This window comes from Chelonia mydas, chromosome 1, assembly GCF_015237465.2.
Source record: "Chelonia mydas isolate rCheMyd1 chromosome 1, rCheMyd1.pri.v2, whole genome shotgun sequence".
Taxonomy (NCBI): Eukaryota; Metazoa; Chordata; order Testudines; family Cheloniidae; genus Chelonia; species Chelonia mydas.
Genome location: NC_057849.1, coordinates 107,148,044 through 107,159,869, shown reverse-complemented (window position 1 = coordinate 107,159,869; position 11,826 = coordinate 107,148,044).

The following is an 11,826-nucleotide window of genomic DNA, read 5'->3' as shown; positions in this document are numbered from 1 at the left end:
ATCCAGAATCATGGTGACAGTCAGTAGTTTGCAGTCTTGGAATCATATTGGATCAATGGCTGTTTTAGGAAACCCATGGGCAATGTATTTTTTCCTTCTGTAGGTTTAACCTAGAGACTGACTGTTTCTTTCTGACCCTCCCCGCAATGATCAACACTTATGTATTGCAACGCAGAGCTAATTATTGCCATGTGTCCTACCTAAAGCTACCTTCAAAAAGAGCCTTGATGCTTTAATTTGTGCAGGATCTGGCCTGTCCCCTTAAGTGGAGTAAGCCACCATTGGCACTAACACCCGTGCTCCTTGTTGCTCACTGACCACCTGCTAGCTTCTGAGTGCCGTTGAAGCTGTTGGTTATAATCTATAACTCTTAAAACCAGTGTCTTCCTACCTGGGGAGCAAATCCCCACTATCAGGGAGGTGCCAGGTGAGGTTAGGAGGGGAGAAAATGGGACAGAGGAACAGTGGAACGGGGGAAAACCATCTGACCATAGATCCACCCTGCTCCCACTGGAAATGTGCTTCTGCTGCTTCCTTCTCAGCTCCCACAATAGTCCTTTTCACAGTTGGAGGAGCAGCTAAGGTACAGGGCTGCAGTCACAGGCAGCAGCCAGGCAGCTGAAGCTTCTCTTCTGAACCACTCAGCTCAACAGGGGTGGTGTCAATAGGTGATCCCTAGCCCATCCTGAGCAGCATATAATTTTCTAGTGAGTTAGTGAACTAGGGAGGGGGGAAAAGAAAGAAGCAAATAATAAGAAAGAGCAATAAAATAAAAAATAGAATGGAAAAATAAGAGACAAGCTGAACAAGAAAACAGAATTATTTATTTATCCAGGAAGTGCCAAGCTGCTGGACACACTAATAAAGAAGGGAATGACTGCAAAGAGCTTGCATTCTAAAACAAAAGGATAAAATTAAAGAGATGGCAGCCACTGTGCTGGTGCAACGGGCCACTTGAAGGGGAGCTTTTTAGCTGCCAATTCACCTGAAGAGAGTCTCAAAAGGGAAAAACTGGTGTTTAGGAACCACTGCCCTAAATTCTAGGGTTTTGTACCTCAAGTTTTGATTGTGGTACACATCATATAGGTTAGGGTTCGTGTGGACACTCCACACATAATTGTTCCAGGCTACAGAGATTTGTTCTTTACCATTGACGGACCTCTTTTCTGAACATTTTCCAGTACAGTGTGGATCCCACAACTGAACACAGTCTTACAATAACGGCCTCATTAATGCCATGTACAGTGGTTATAATGCCTCCCTACTTCAACTTAATGTTTGCTTATAAATCCAAGGATTGCATTTGCTGCCTTTGGCCCTCATGTTGCACTGGGAGCTCATGCTCAGTTGGTTATTGGCCAGGATCTCTAGTCCTTTTCTGAGTCTGCGTCAGAGCAGGTGCCTACCTCAGCTACTGAAGGGGTTTGCCCACACTATGTCTAAGAGGTTTAGGGAGCGTCTGTATCCCCGATTGTTCCTGGCATTCCAGATAGCTTAACAGTCAAAACGTGTTGTTAAACTGTTTTTTATTTCATAACGTTATTGTGATCACTTCTTTCAGATACAGACCTTGCCACAGTCGTCCATTCTTTTCTAACTTCTGTCCTGGATTACTGCTATGTTCTTTAGGACCTACCCTTCAAGAGCACTCAGAAGTTTCTGAGGGTCCAGGATATGGCTGCCTACATGCTTGGCAATGTTGATCACAGGATGTTTTTTTACATCAGTTCAACAACTGAACTGACTTTGTCTTTTCTTCCAGGTTCAATTCAAGGTAATAATGTTGATCCATTATATTCTTTATTAAAATTGATTTCTAATAACCAATGTCCATTCAAGACATATTTCTATACTGAGCAGAATTTGATCTGTGTTTACCAGGAACAAAAAGTCGAGTAGAACAAGTGTTCTGCGTGATGAAAAGTTTGAAAAGTGAACTGAGTGCAGACACAATCAAGGCTGTTGTTTCACTCAAAGTGAATATTAATTACACTTGTTCAGTGCTTCATGATAAAGTCATTCAGAGAATTACATTAATGGGAAAAAATCGTGCACTCTGAAAAATATGCATATATTGAGTCAGAACTTAGCCATAATGACACCAGCACGTTTTTAAAAATGAGTACTTTTGTATGAGTATTTTGTGGACACTCGTGAATCACAATTATCCTCGTTTGGGTTTTGAAAATAAGGTCATTGGCTGTGTGAAGCAAGGTCCTGCACTCAATTTGATGGTATTCCTTGTCTGTCCACTTGGTGTCTGTCTGTCTGCTATGATGATAACTTTTGAATGCTGCATCTGATCAGTTCCAAAATTTCAGGGACTGGTCTGGGCATCAGTGGGCAGTACCTAACTGATGCTGGTGAAAATTGGAAAACAAAAAAAGGGGGAATGGGGCACACACACAGAGTCCCTTCCATCTGGTTAGCAGTTAGTAATTATCTATAGATCAAAGAACCGGTTGATGGTAGCCATTCACACCTTCCATCTTAACCATACCCCCCACCTCAGTTCTGCCCATCCACACAATACAATTTAAAAAGTAGACACCCTGAATAAATTATCTCCCAGACAGAAAGAAAAGAAATAAAAATGTGATGGAATGGAGACACACAGAGCCCCTGGCATGGAGGGAAGAATAGAGGACGGTGGTGGGACATATTACCACCCCAATCATGAAGGAGTTAAAGCAGGGGTCGGCAGCCTTCAGCACGTGGCCCATCAGGGTATCCGCTGGCGGGCCGCGAGACATTATGTTTATGTTGACCGTTCGCAGGCACAGTCCCCCGCAGCTCCCGGTGGCTGTGGTTCACTGTTCCCGGCCAATGGAAGCTGCGGGAAGCAGCGGCCAGCACATCCCTGCAGCCCACGTCACTTTCTGCCGCTCCCTTTGGTTGGGAACAGCAAACTGCAGCCACTGGGAGCTGCGGAGGGTCATTGCTGCGAATGATCAATGTAAACAAAATGTCTCGTGGCCCACCAGTGGATTACCCTGATGGGCTGCATGCCGAAGGTTGCTGATCCCTGGTCAAAAGTATACATGGGTTAAAAAAAGAATTAGATAAGCTCATGAAAGATAGGTACATCAGTGACTATTAGCCAAGATCATTGGGTGTCCCTAAACATCTGACTGCTGGAAGCTGGGACTGGACAACAGGGGATGGATCATGTGATAAATGCCATCTTCTGTTCATTCCCTCTGAAATGTCTGAAACTGGCCACAGCTGGGAGACAGGATGCTGGGCTAGATGGGCCATTGGTCTGACCCCAGTATAACTATTCTTACGTTAAAGAGCTCCTCTGGGCACAAACAGACCCAGCCCGGTGCAACCTGTGAGGCCTCTCAAACCTGGAGAAGGACAGCTCCTTAAAGGGGAGTGTCCAGCCCCCTACAAGGGAGCAGGAGGCAGGAGGCAGAGCTAGACCTCCCTGGCCTCACAGGTTGCACCTCACAGGGCTGCCTACCAGGAAAATGGCTGAAGAGCCTCTGCCACCCGACCTGCTGGAGAAATAACAGCAGAGGTGAAAGTAAGCCGGTACTGTCCGGTACAGCATACGGGCAAGAGCCAGTACAGAGCCGACCGTACCAGCAGGGGGCAGCTTCTCCAGGCCACCAATTTAAAAGGGCCCTGGGCTCCTGGGAATGGCCGGAGCCCCTGGCCCTTTAAATCGCTGCCAGAGCCCTGCGGCTATAGCCCTGGGGTCGCAGCGGTGGCCAGGAGCCCCAGGCCCTTTAAATCACCCCCAGAACTCCGGGGCTCCTGGCCGCCACGAATGCTACTATGGGGCTCCGGTGGTGATTTAAAGGGCCCAGGGCTCCTGACCACAGCTAATGCAGCCAGAGCCCCAGGCCCCTTAAATTGCTGCCGGAGCCCCCGGGTAGCGGTGGTGATTTGAAGGGCCCAGGGCTCTGGCAGCGATTTAAAGGGCTCAGGGATTTAAAGACCCCATCCCTTCCGCCCCTTCCACCTGAGCCCCCCTCACACCTTGCTCAGGACCCCAGCCCTGTGTACCGGTAAGTCCCTTAAATTACTTTCACCCCTGAATAACAGGATTGTCTTCACTTTGTTTTCCCTTTTGTGTTTAGAACACAGGGTGCTCAGCCTGGATCCTTTGGGCCTAGACCTTTTTACAGAGACTACGGACCTCTTACCTTGTGGGGAACTGCTGGGTGGGTCTAGACAGTTTTGTGGGCTGCAGTGTTGTTTGGTCAACGCTTACCATTTTTGATTGTTTTGTGCCTCTTTTATGTTTGCCACCCGCCAAAGGCTTACAACGAGAGGACTATACTCTGCACTCTAAGCTGGCTCTATAGCAATGCCTACAGCCAGTGAAGGATGTCTGTGAGGAGACAGATATCCACCCTCACCCCCTGGGGTTGAACTAGACAAGGCAACCTATGACAGGGACCCTGGTATAGGAGAAGGGGGAATTGGGGTCACACAGCCCCTCTAGCATGGGGGGATGATAATGAAATGGGGGAAGAGGACAGGGACACACACAGAGTGCTTAGCATGTGGCAGAAGGGGGAATAGGGAGCACACAGAACCTCTGCCAGGGAGGGGAAAATGAGGAACCCATCTATGGGGGGAGTACACAGAACCCCTGGCATGAGAGAGGAGTTGGGGGTTGCAGAAATAAAGGGGGATGGGAGGGTGGCACACAGGGAATTTATGTTGGGAATGGAGGAATGCAGGGAGCCTGTGGTGTGCAATGAGCTTCTTCAAATGTAACAAAGTGTGCAACAACCTAGTCAATGTGTTTATGGTGCAATAGCCAGTCTCTGTTCTCAGGCTTTTGCCTGTGATTGTGGATGGGTAGGAGGAGGGTTAATAGTATATTTGATAGGAATGTGGGGATGTTTTGAATTGTCAGTGAGCTTTTTAAAGGGTTTTTTATTAAAAAAAATGTATCTGTGCTCAATGACTGTGATATTTGGCATGTTTTACAAATTACAAAGGTGGAATGGGCCCCATCCTCACTCTCCCCATATCCCATAGCAACAGTTGTAATCTGCTGGGTCATTCTTGCTGTCAGCTCTTGGGGTTGCATTCTCCAGGCCTGACAGCAGGACATTCTCAGGGGAGAGCCTGTGCTGTTGGAACCTGCTCCCTTTGGCAGTCGGCCAGGCACCATACTTGGCAAGCATTAGGGCCCACTGTAATATATCTTTGTTTAGTCAAGCTTTCATCTGATCTCTGGACTATTTTTGAAGCAGACCACGTGAGCGTATGGAGTCTCTATTTTTAGTGCTACAGAATAATTTGACAACTTTGTATTTATTTTTAATACACACAAGGCACTCAAGTGTTAAGGTGATAGAAACAGTTTACAGATTAGTCAATAAATATCACCGTTTACCTTGGGATGAGTGTTTCGTGGATCACCACAAGTGCCTATGTTTAGACTATAGTCCTGTGTATCATCACTTAAGACCCACTTTTGCCACCTTTCCTCACATTCAGTAGCACCTTACTCCACAAGTACTGCTATTGAAATGAACTGAAAGCAGAATAAGCGACACCTGTGCAAATCATGATTCATATAAGCTTTGCCTATCTACAGCACAGGTTTGCATTGCTCCTGCTATGCTAGCAGCTGGCCAGCAATGGCTTCTGTCAGGACAAATCCCCAGTGTAGATAAGGCCTGAGAAAGGATCACATCCATGGTTCCCAAGAAGACTAAAAAAAACAGTTAAAGGTGGTCTGAAGTCAGTAAGAGTTTGTGTGACCAATGATGATTGGTCAGATCAGCGCTGCCTCTTTATTTCCTTCATCTTTTCCTCCCTCTGTTTTCACAGCCTTGCTAGCAACAACTGTCCATTTTGCTTCTCTTTAAATTCACTCAGTTAAAATGAAGAAACATGCACTGCTAAAGTAAGCAAACACATTGGGTACCTTGCACATTGGGTATCTTAAAAAAAGTCCTTACAAAGGCCTTGAGCCAATAACCCTACATGTTGTAGAAAGGCCAAAGAGAGCTTACTTCACAATTGTTAACAAAGGAGAAGCATGAGGGTTATTAAACATGTTGAATTTCCACACAGGACCCACACACAGTGACCCACCATCGGTGCTTCTGTCATTGTCATGCAACAGAGATGATTCACAGGGCCTGATTCTCATCTTACGCTGGCATAAGTCAAGAGTAACTCCGCTGAAGTAAATGTAATTAAACCAGTGGAAAATAATGCATGTGAGCAGGGAATTAACTCTTCAGCATTCAGTGGCCCTTAAGCCTCACACTTCCATCAAAGCACTGGGGTAGTATAGTTCATTTTTAAACACACTAGGCAGTATTATAAAGTCTTACAAGAACTGTGGTTGGCTCAAAAATGTTCATCTCCTTTTTCTATGTTTATCTAGGATTGTTTCTTTGGACAATTGTTTGGGGGTTTTTGTTTTGCTTTTATGTAAAGTGCACTTTAAAAGACAACCCTGCAGCCACAGCTTCCAAGTCTTTTGGTAGGTTTCCAGAAGTCATACTCTAGCTCCTTATGTGTAACACCTATGAAATGGAAATGCATTCTGCAGTTATAATGAGAAAGTCTACTTTAAAATGAGGCAAAATAGGTTTTATCGGGCTAGCTTTGAATTCAGGAGTTCCCAAACACTGCAGCCCTATGAATCTTCAACACGCTACAGGTGCATACACAACCAGGATTAACTGGTGTGATGACAAAGTGAATTCATGAATCCTTTTATATTTAGGTATCTTTCAATTTGGTCTCTGGCCATTTCCCACCCCCCACCCCCCAATAATCTCTGTCTGATCAGTGCAACATACCATTATAATGGCTTCATAAGAAGGTTGCCTATAGGCACTGTAAGATTCCTACTTTACTGGTAGAAATAGATTTGGAAACCAGAGGCTTTCCCAGTCATACTGTCTAGCTTTCTCTTAATTATTTGCATAGTCAATTCAATAGCATCAAGACAACAGATACTGTAACTGTTCGGTTTAGCAGTGACAAACCATTTAAATTACGTACCAAGTACTTTGGTCAGAAATCATCAAGTGATCCATCCCCAACAGGTCCACATGAACTGGTGCTTAACTTGAGTTGACTGAACGTTTAGATGGAATCAAAAAAATGTTCAACATAACTTCAAATATCATGCTTTCTTCTCGAAACAAGAAGCTACACTGAATAGGACTCTTCAGAATGCTGCTTCCAATACCCCAGCTACAGAGTGGAAAGCAGGAATACAAAGCTCATTTTTTCCAGGGTCATTTTGTTTTGTTTATACAGAACCTTTAAATCAAAGTATCTACATTTTGGGTTGCTGGAAGTGGTTGTAAATGACTTAGGGGGATGAGGGACCCTAAACCAGCTAGAATTTCAGTTTGGACAAATTCTCCAAGTCTTCTGAATTTTCAAAGTTTACACCTCACCATCCTTCCCCTAACAACTCTCACCAATCGCCTTCACAGTCATCTGAGACACTGCTGAGCTCACTGCAATGCTGTGACACAAGTTCTACTTGCCTAACCAGAGAGTAAAGATAACATAACCCCCCTGTTGGCATCCAGTACCCCAGCCCTATGGTCATGAAAATAACCCAAATTGCTCCCCACACATCCACCCATGTAGAGAACATGGATCGAAACAGCATCTAGATACCTGCCCTCAGCTCCCCCACCCAACACCTCTGATGGCTGCAACTCCCCCAACCACACAGCCATCCCTCCTTTCCACAACTCCTGTCTTTCCCTTATGCCATCCCATTTCCTGTGCCACTCCCTGCATCCAGCTACTTTCCCCTCATTACTTTCCTGACTCTCCTGCTTAACCCCTGGTCCCATGGCTCCGGCCTCTCCCCTGCAATCATCTTCTGGCTCCCCAGCTCTCGCCTCTTACCTCAACCCCTACCTCCAGCCCCTTGGCTCCCCAAGGTCATCTCCTGTCCAGGGCTTCTGGTTCCACCCCATCCCCCATCAGCTCCTGGCTCCCCAGCCCTCTTTCCACTGACTCCCTGAAGCCAACTCCCACCTTTCAGCCCCAGAACCTCCCCTCACATCCCGCCACCCCCCTCCCTATCGCCCCCTGGGCTCCCCAACCCCCTGCCTCCAGAGAACTGCCTATGTCCCCCACCCCCAACTCCCCACAAAATGGGTATAAATGGTAAAGCAGAATAACCTATACCAATTTGATAATCACCAGGTGTGCAAGACATGTTCAGAGGCAAAAAGGGTACTGTAGGAAAAGAAACCTGACCCCTCTCTTACTTTATCTTGCATTCTCATATTAGTTGCTTTTCCAGCTGTACAACCTTTCCACTGTTCAACATGTAAGTTACATTTGTTTTCTATACCCACTGCTTGTCCAATTTGGGTAAGCTATGCTGTTTTATCATTTATAACTGTCTTCTAAAAAAATTACATTTGGCATGCAAGTTCCAACAACGTTTACATCAACACTAAATTGGGTCACGAGAGAAAGACAGAGGCAAGGCCTAAGTGTGGGCCTCGTACTTTGCTGCCTGACATAACTACACAGAAGTCCCTAACTGCTGCCTTGCTGAACTGCTTTGGCTTGAGTGTTACTGTTTAATGCCACTGTGAAGAAACAGCACCACCAAAGCAACTTGATTTACTTATTTAACCTTGAGAAAGTGTCTGAGGATACACAGGGATAAGAGACCCGCAGCATAGCCACGGCTGGCCCTGGTCGGCTGATGGGGGCTCAGGCTGTGGGGCTAAAAATTACTGTGTAGACATTTGGGCTTGGGCTTGGGCTTGCAGGGTACCAGAGCTCACGCTCCAGCCCCAGCCTGAAAGTCTGGACAGCGATTTTTCAGCCCCAGAGTCCAAGCCCCCTGAGCCTGAGTCAGCTGACCCAGGGCAGTCGTGCATTTTTTATCCTTATATTGTCATAAGGTGACCATATTTCCCAAAGGGAAAACGGGACACGGCTCAGGGCTGGCCCAAGCCCTTTTCCCCTCTCCACAGGGCTGGCCTGAGCCGTTCACCCGAGCTCCCCAGGCGGGGCTGGCCCAAGCCGCTTGCCTGCCCCCTGTATGAGGCTGGCGCTGGCACCGCTGCTCGCTCAAACCCTGCCTTCCCCATGACCGAGCCTTTCTTCCTCCCCTGTCGGGGCTGACATTGCTGCTTGCCCCCCCCCCCCCAGCACATTCCTCCCCACCCCACTTTTTTGACAAAAATGGGCATTTGTCCCACTTGCTCTTGCCGACTGATCAAGTTGGCAAGACCAAACAGGACAAATGCCCACTTTTGCCAAAAAAGTCAGGACAGCAGGGACAGGGCTTAAAAAAGGGACTGTCCTGGCCAAAATGGGACGTCTGGTCACCCTATGTATTGACGTACCCTTAGGGTATATCTACGTTGCAGCTGGGAGTGAGCCTCCCAGCCTAGACAGACAGATGCCTGCTAGCACACTAAAAATAGCTGTGTGGATGTTGTGGCACCAGCAGAAGCTTGGTCTAGCCTAGTGGTTCTCAAACTTTTGTACTGGTGACCCCTTTCAACACAGCAAGACTCTGAATGCAACCCCCCCCCCTTATAAATTAAAAACACTTTTATATATTTAACACCATTATAAATGCTGGAGGCAAAGCAGGGTTTGGGGTGGAGGCTGAGAGCTCGTGACCCCCCCCCTGTAATAACCTCGCGAACCCCTGAGGGGTCCCGACCCCCAGTTTGAGAACCCCTGGTCTAGCCATCTGAGCTGAGATCTGGGATTAGGGTAGGCATGAGCTCGGGCAGCTAGACCAAGCCTCCGCTGGTGCTGCAACATCCACACCACTATTTTTAGCACACTACCTTGAGCCCCACGAGAACAAATCTGTCTACCCAGGCTGGGAAGCTTGCTCCCAGCTGCAGTATAGACATAGTGATCAGAACAATGCACTGCAAATGGTACCAAAAAATCCCTGTACAAATTGAGAACAATTCCTGCAAAATCAAACACCCATTGTACAATTTCCTCATGATTTTCATAGAATATCAGGGTTGGAAGGGACCTCAGGAGGTCATCTAGTCCAAGCAGGGCCAAATGCCCAGTTTTTGCCCCAGATTCCTAAATGGTCCCCTCAAGGGTTGAACTCACAACCCTGGATTTAGCAGGCCAATGCGCAAACCACTGAGCTATCCCTCCCCCCATTTTTTCCTGTTCTAGATCATACTATTAGCCAGACCAACTTCTACCCCAGTGATCAATATATACTTCTTTCTTAGCATCATTACAGTCAGTATGTAAATCTGTGTCTACGGTTCAGGCACTTTTGGAAAACTGCATTATTCAATGAAAGTAGCTGACATGCGAAATAAATCTTGAGGTCATCTCTCAGGCAAAACTCCCATTTAAATCAGTAGGAGTTTTGCATGAGAGAATAGTGACTAAACATTCAGACACAACTTCAGGGTCTGCCCTTTTATTTCAACAAGAAACTAACAGCTTTTTTTATTTCCTTATCAGATTTCTAGTTTTTACTCTTAGCCATATATTGACACTCATAGGTGCTAGAGCTAGAGGTGTGGCTTGAAGTGGTTTCCATTCTGTACAGGGTTTACTGTTTGGTTCAATGGCTCTCAGCACTGTCACCATAAACATGGTTCCAGCCCCCCTGTTGGCATGACAGCTGTTCAAGAGAGGTTGCTAGTGGTAGTGGTAGTGTCTTGGTTTAGCATGGAGAAAAGTGTATTCATCCCCTCAATGGCTGAACTACTTTAGCTCAGAGTTAAAAAGTAAGTCTCTTTGGCAGAGACCATGTATCGTATACTTCATCAGAAAAGGTGAGAGTTCCAGAAAGTTATGAGCAACTGGAAAAAGTGGATTATAAAGGAAACTCACAGCACCTTTAACAACATCTGTTGCCACATCTGTTTCTCACTCCAGTTAGATACAGGGCCTATTTTTTTTATTTTTTGGAATATACACAGACAAATTCAGTTTCCTCTTTGCTTGAACATACTGTGTTCTTCTTATCATATCCCTTTAGAGCCTGTGCGGAAGTAATAAAGTATAGCTCTGCTTCCAAAGATATGTCTCGTGTAATCAGGAGTAATTCACTGAGTGGAATTACATCAGTTTTACACCAGGAAAGTGAGAAAACAGTCATGCTCATGGAGTGTTGGCCAACTTTTTCAGGGATCATCTCTCAAAATCTGCACATTGATAGCATTCTTCAAGTAGGAATGTCTCTCCTCCTCCACCACAGCAGTGTCCCGCCTCCTTCTGTTGGCCCCTGTAGCGGGCTGTTCCAACAATTGAATTGGGGGTGGGGATCCACTGCTGTGGAGGCACAGATCCTCCATACAGATGGCCTGACTTCCTACGGGACTCACATCCCATTCTACAGAACACTAGCCCTCCTTTCACCCCATGGAGCAAAATGAAGGGAACCTTGTTGAGGTTTTTCCCCTGGACCCCTCCTGTGGGTGTAATCGCAGGAGAGGATGATCTGGTCCCTGCGAGTGATGCTCTGCGCCTTTCCGGATTTTGCCTATTGAGGTCAATAAGGGTTTATCTTCAAAGAGACACTGCACAAATTTAAAATAGGGTTGGGCATCTGACCAGTCCAAAATAATTGGCCAATTGACCAGTCAAATATTGGTCAAATAATTTAAAGCACTAACTTATTAGAATAGTAACAACAGTAACACTACAGAACTACTTTACGGTCTCCAATTGACTTAGCCATGGGCCTGGTCTACACTACAAAGTTGGGTTGATGTAAGTTGTCTTGCATCAACCTATTTGTGCATGTGTTTACACTGAAATTGTCTCCAGACAACACAAGCACACTGTTACAGCAAGGCAGTAACCCCACCTGCCCAAGCAGCTTTGAGCCATGGTTGACCT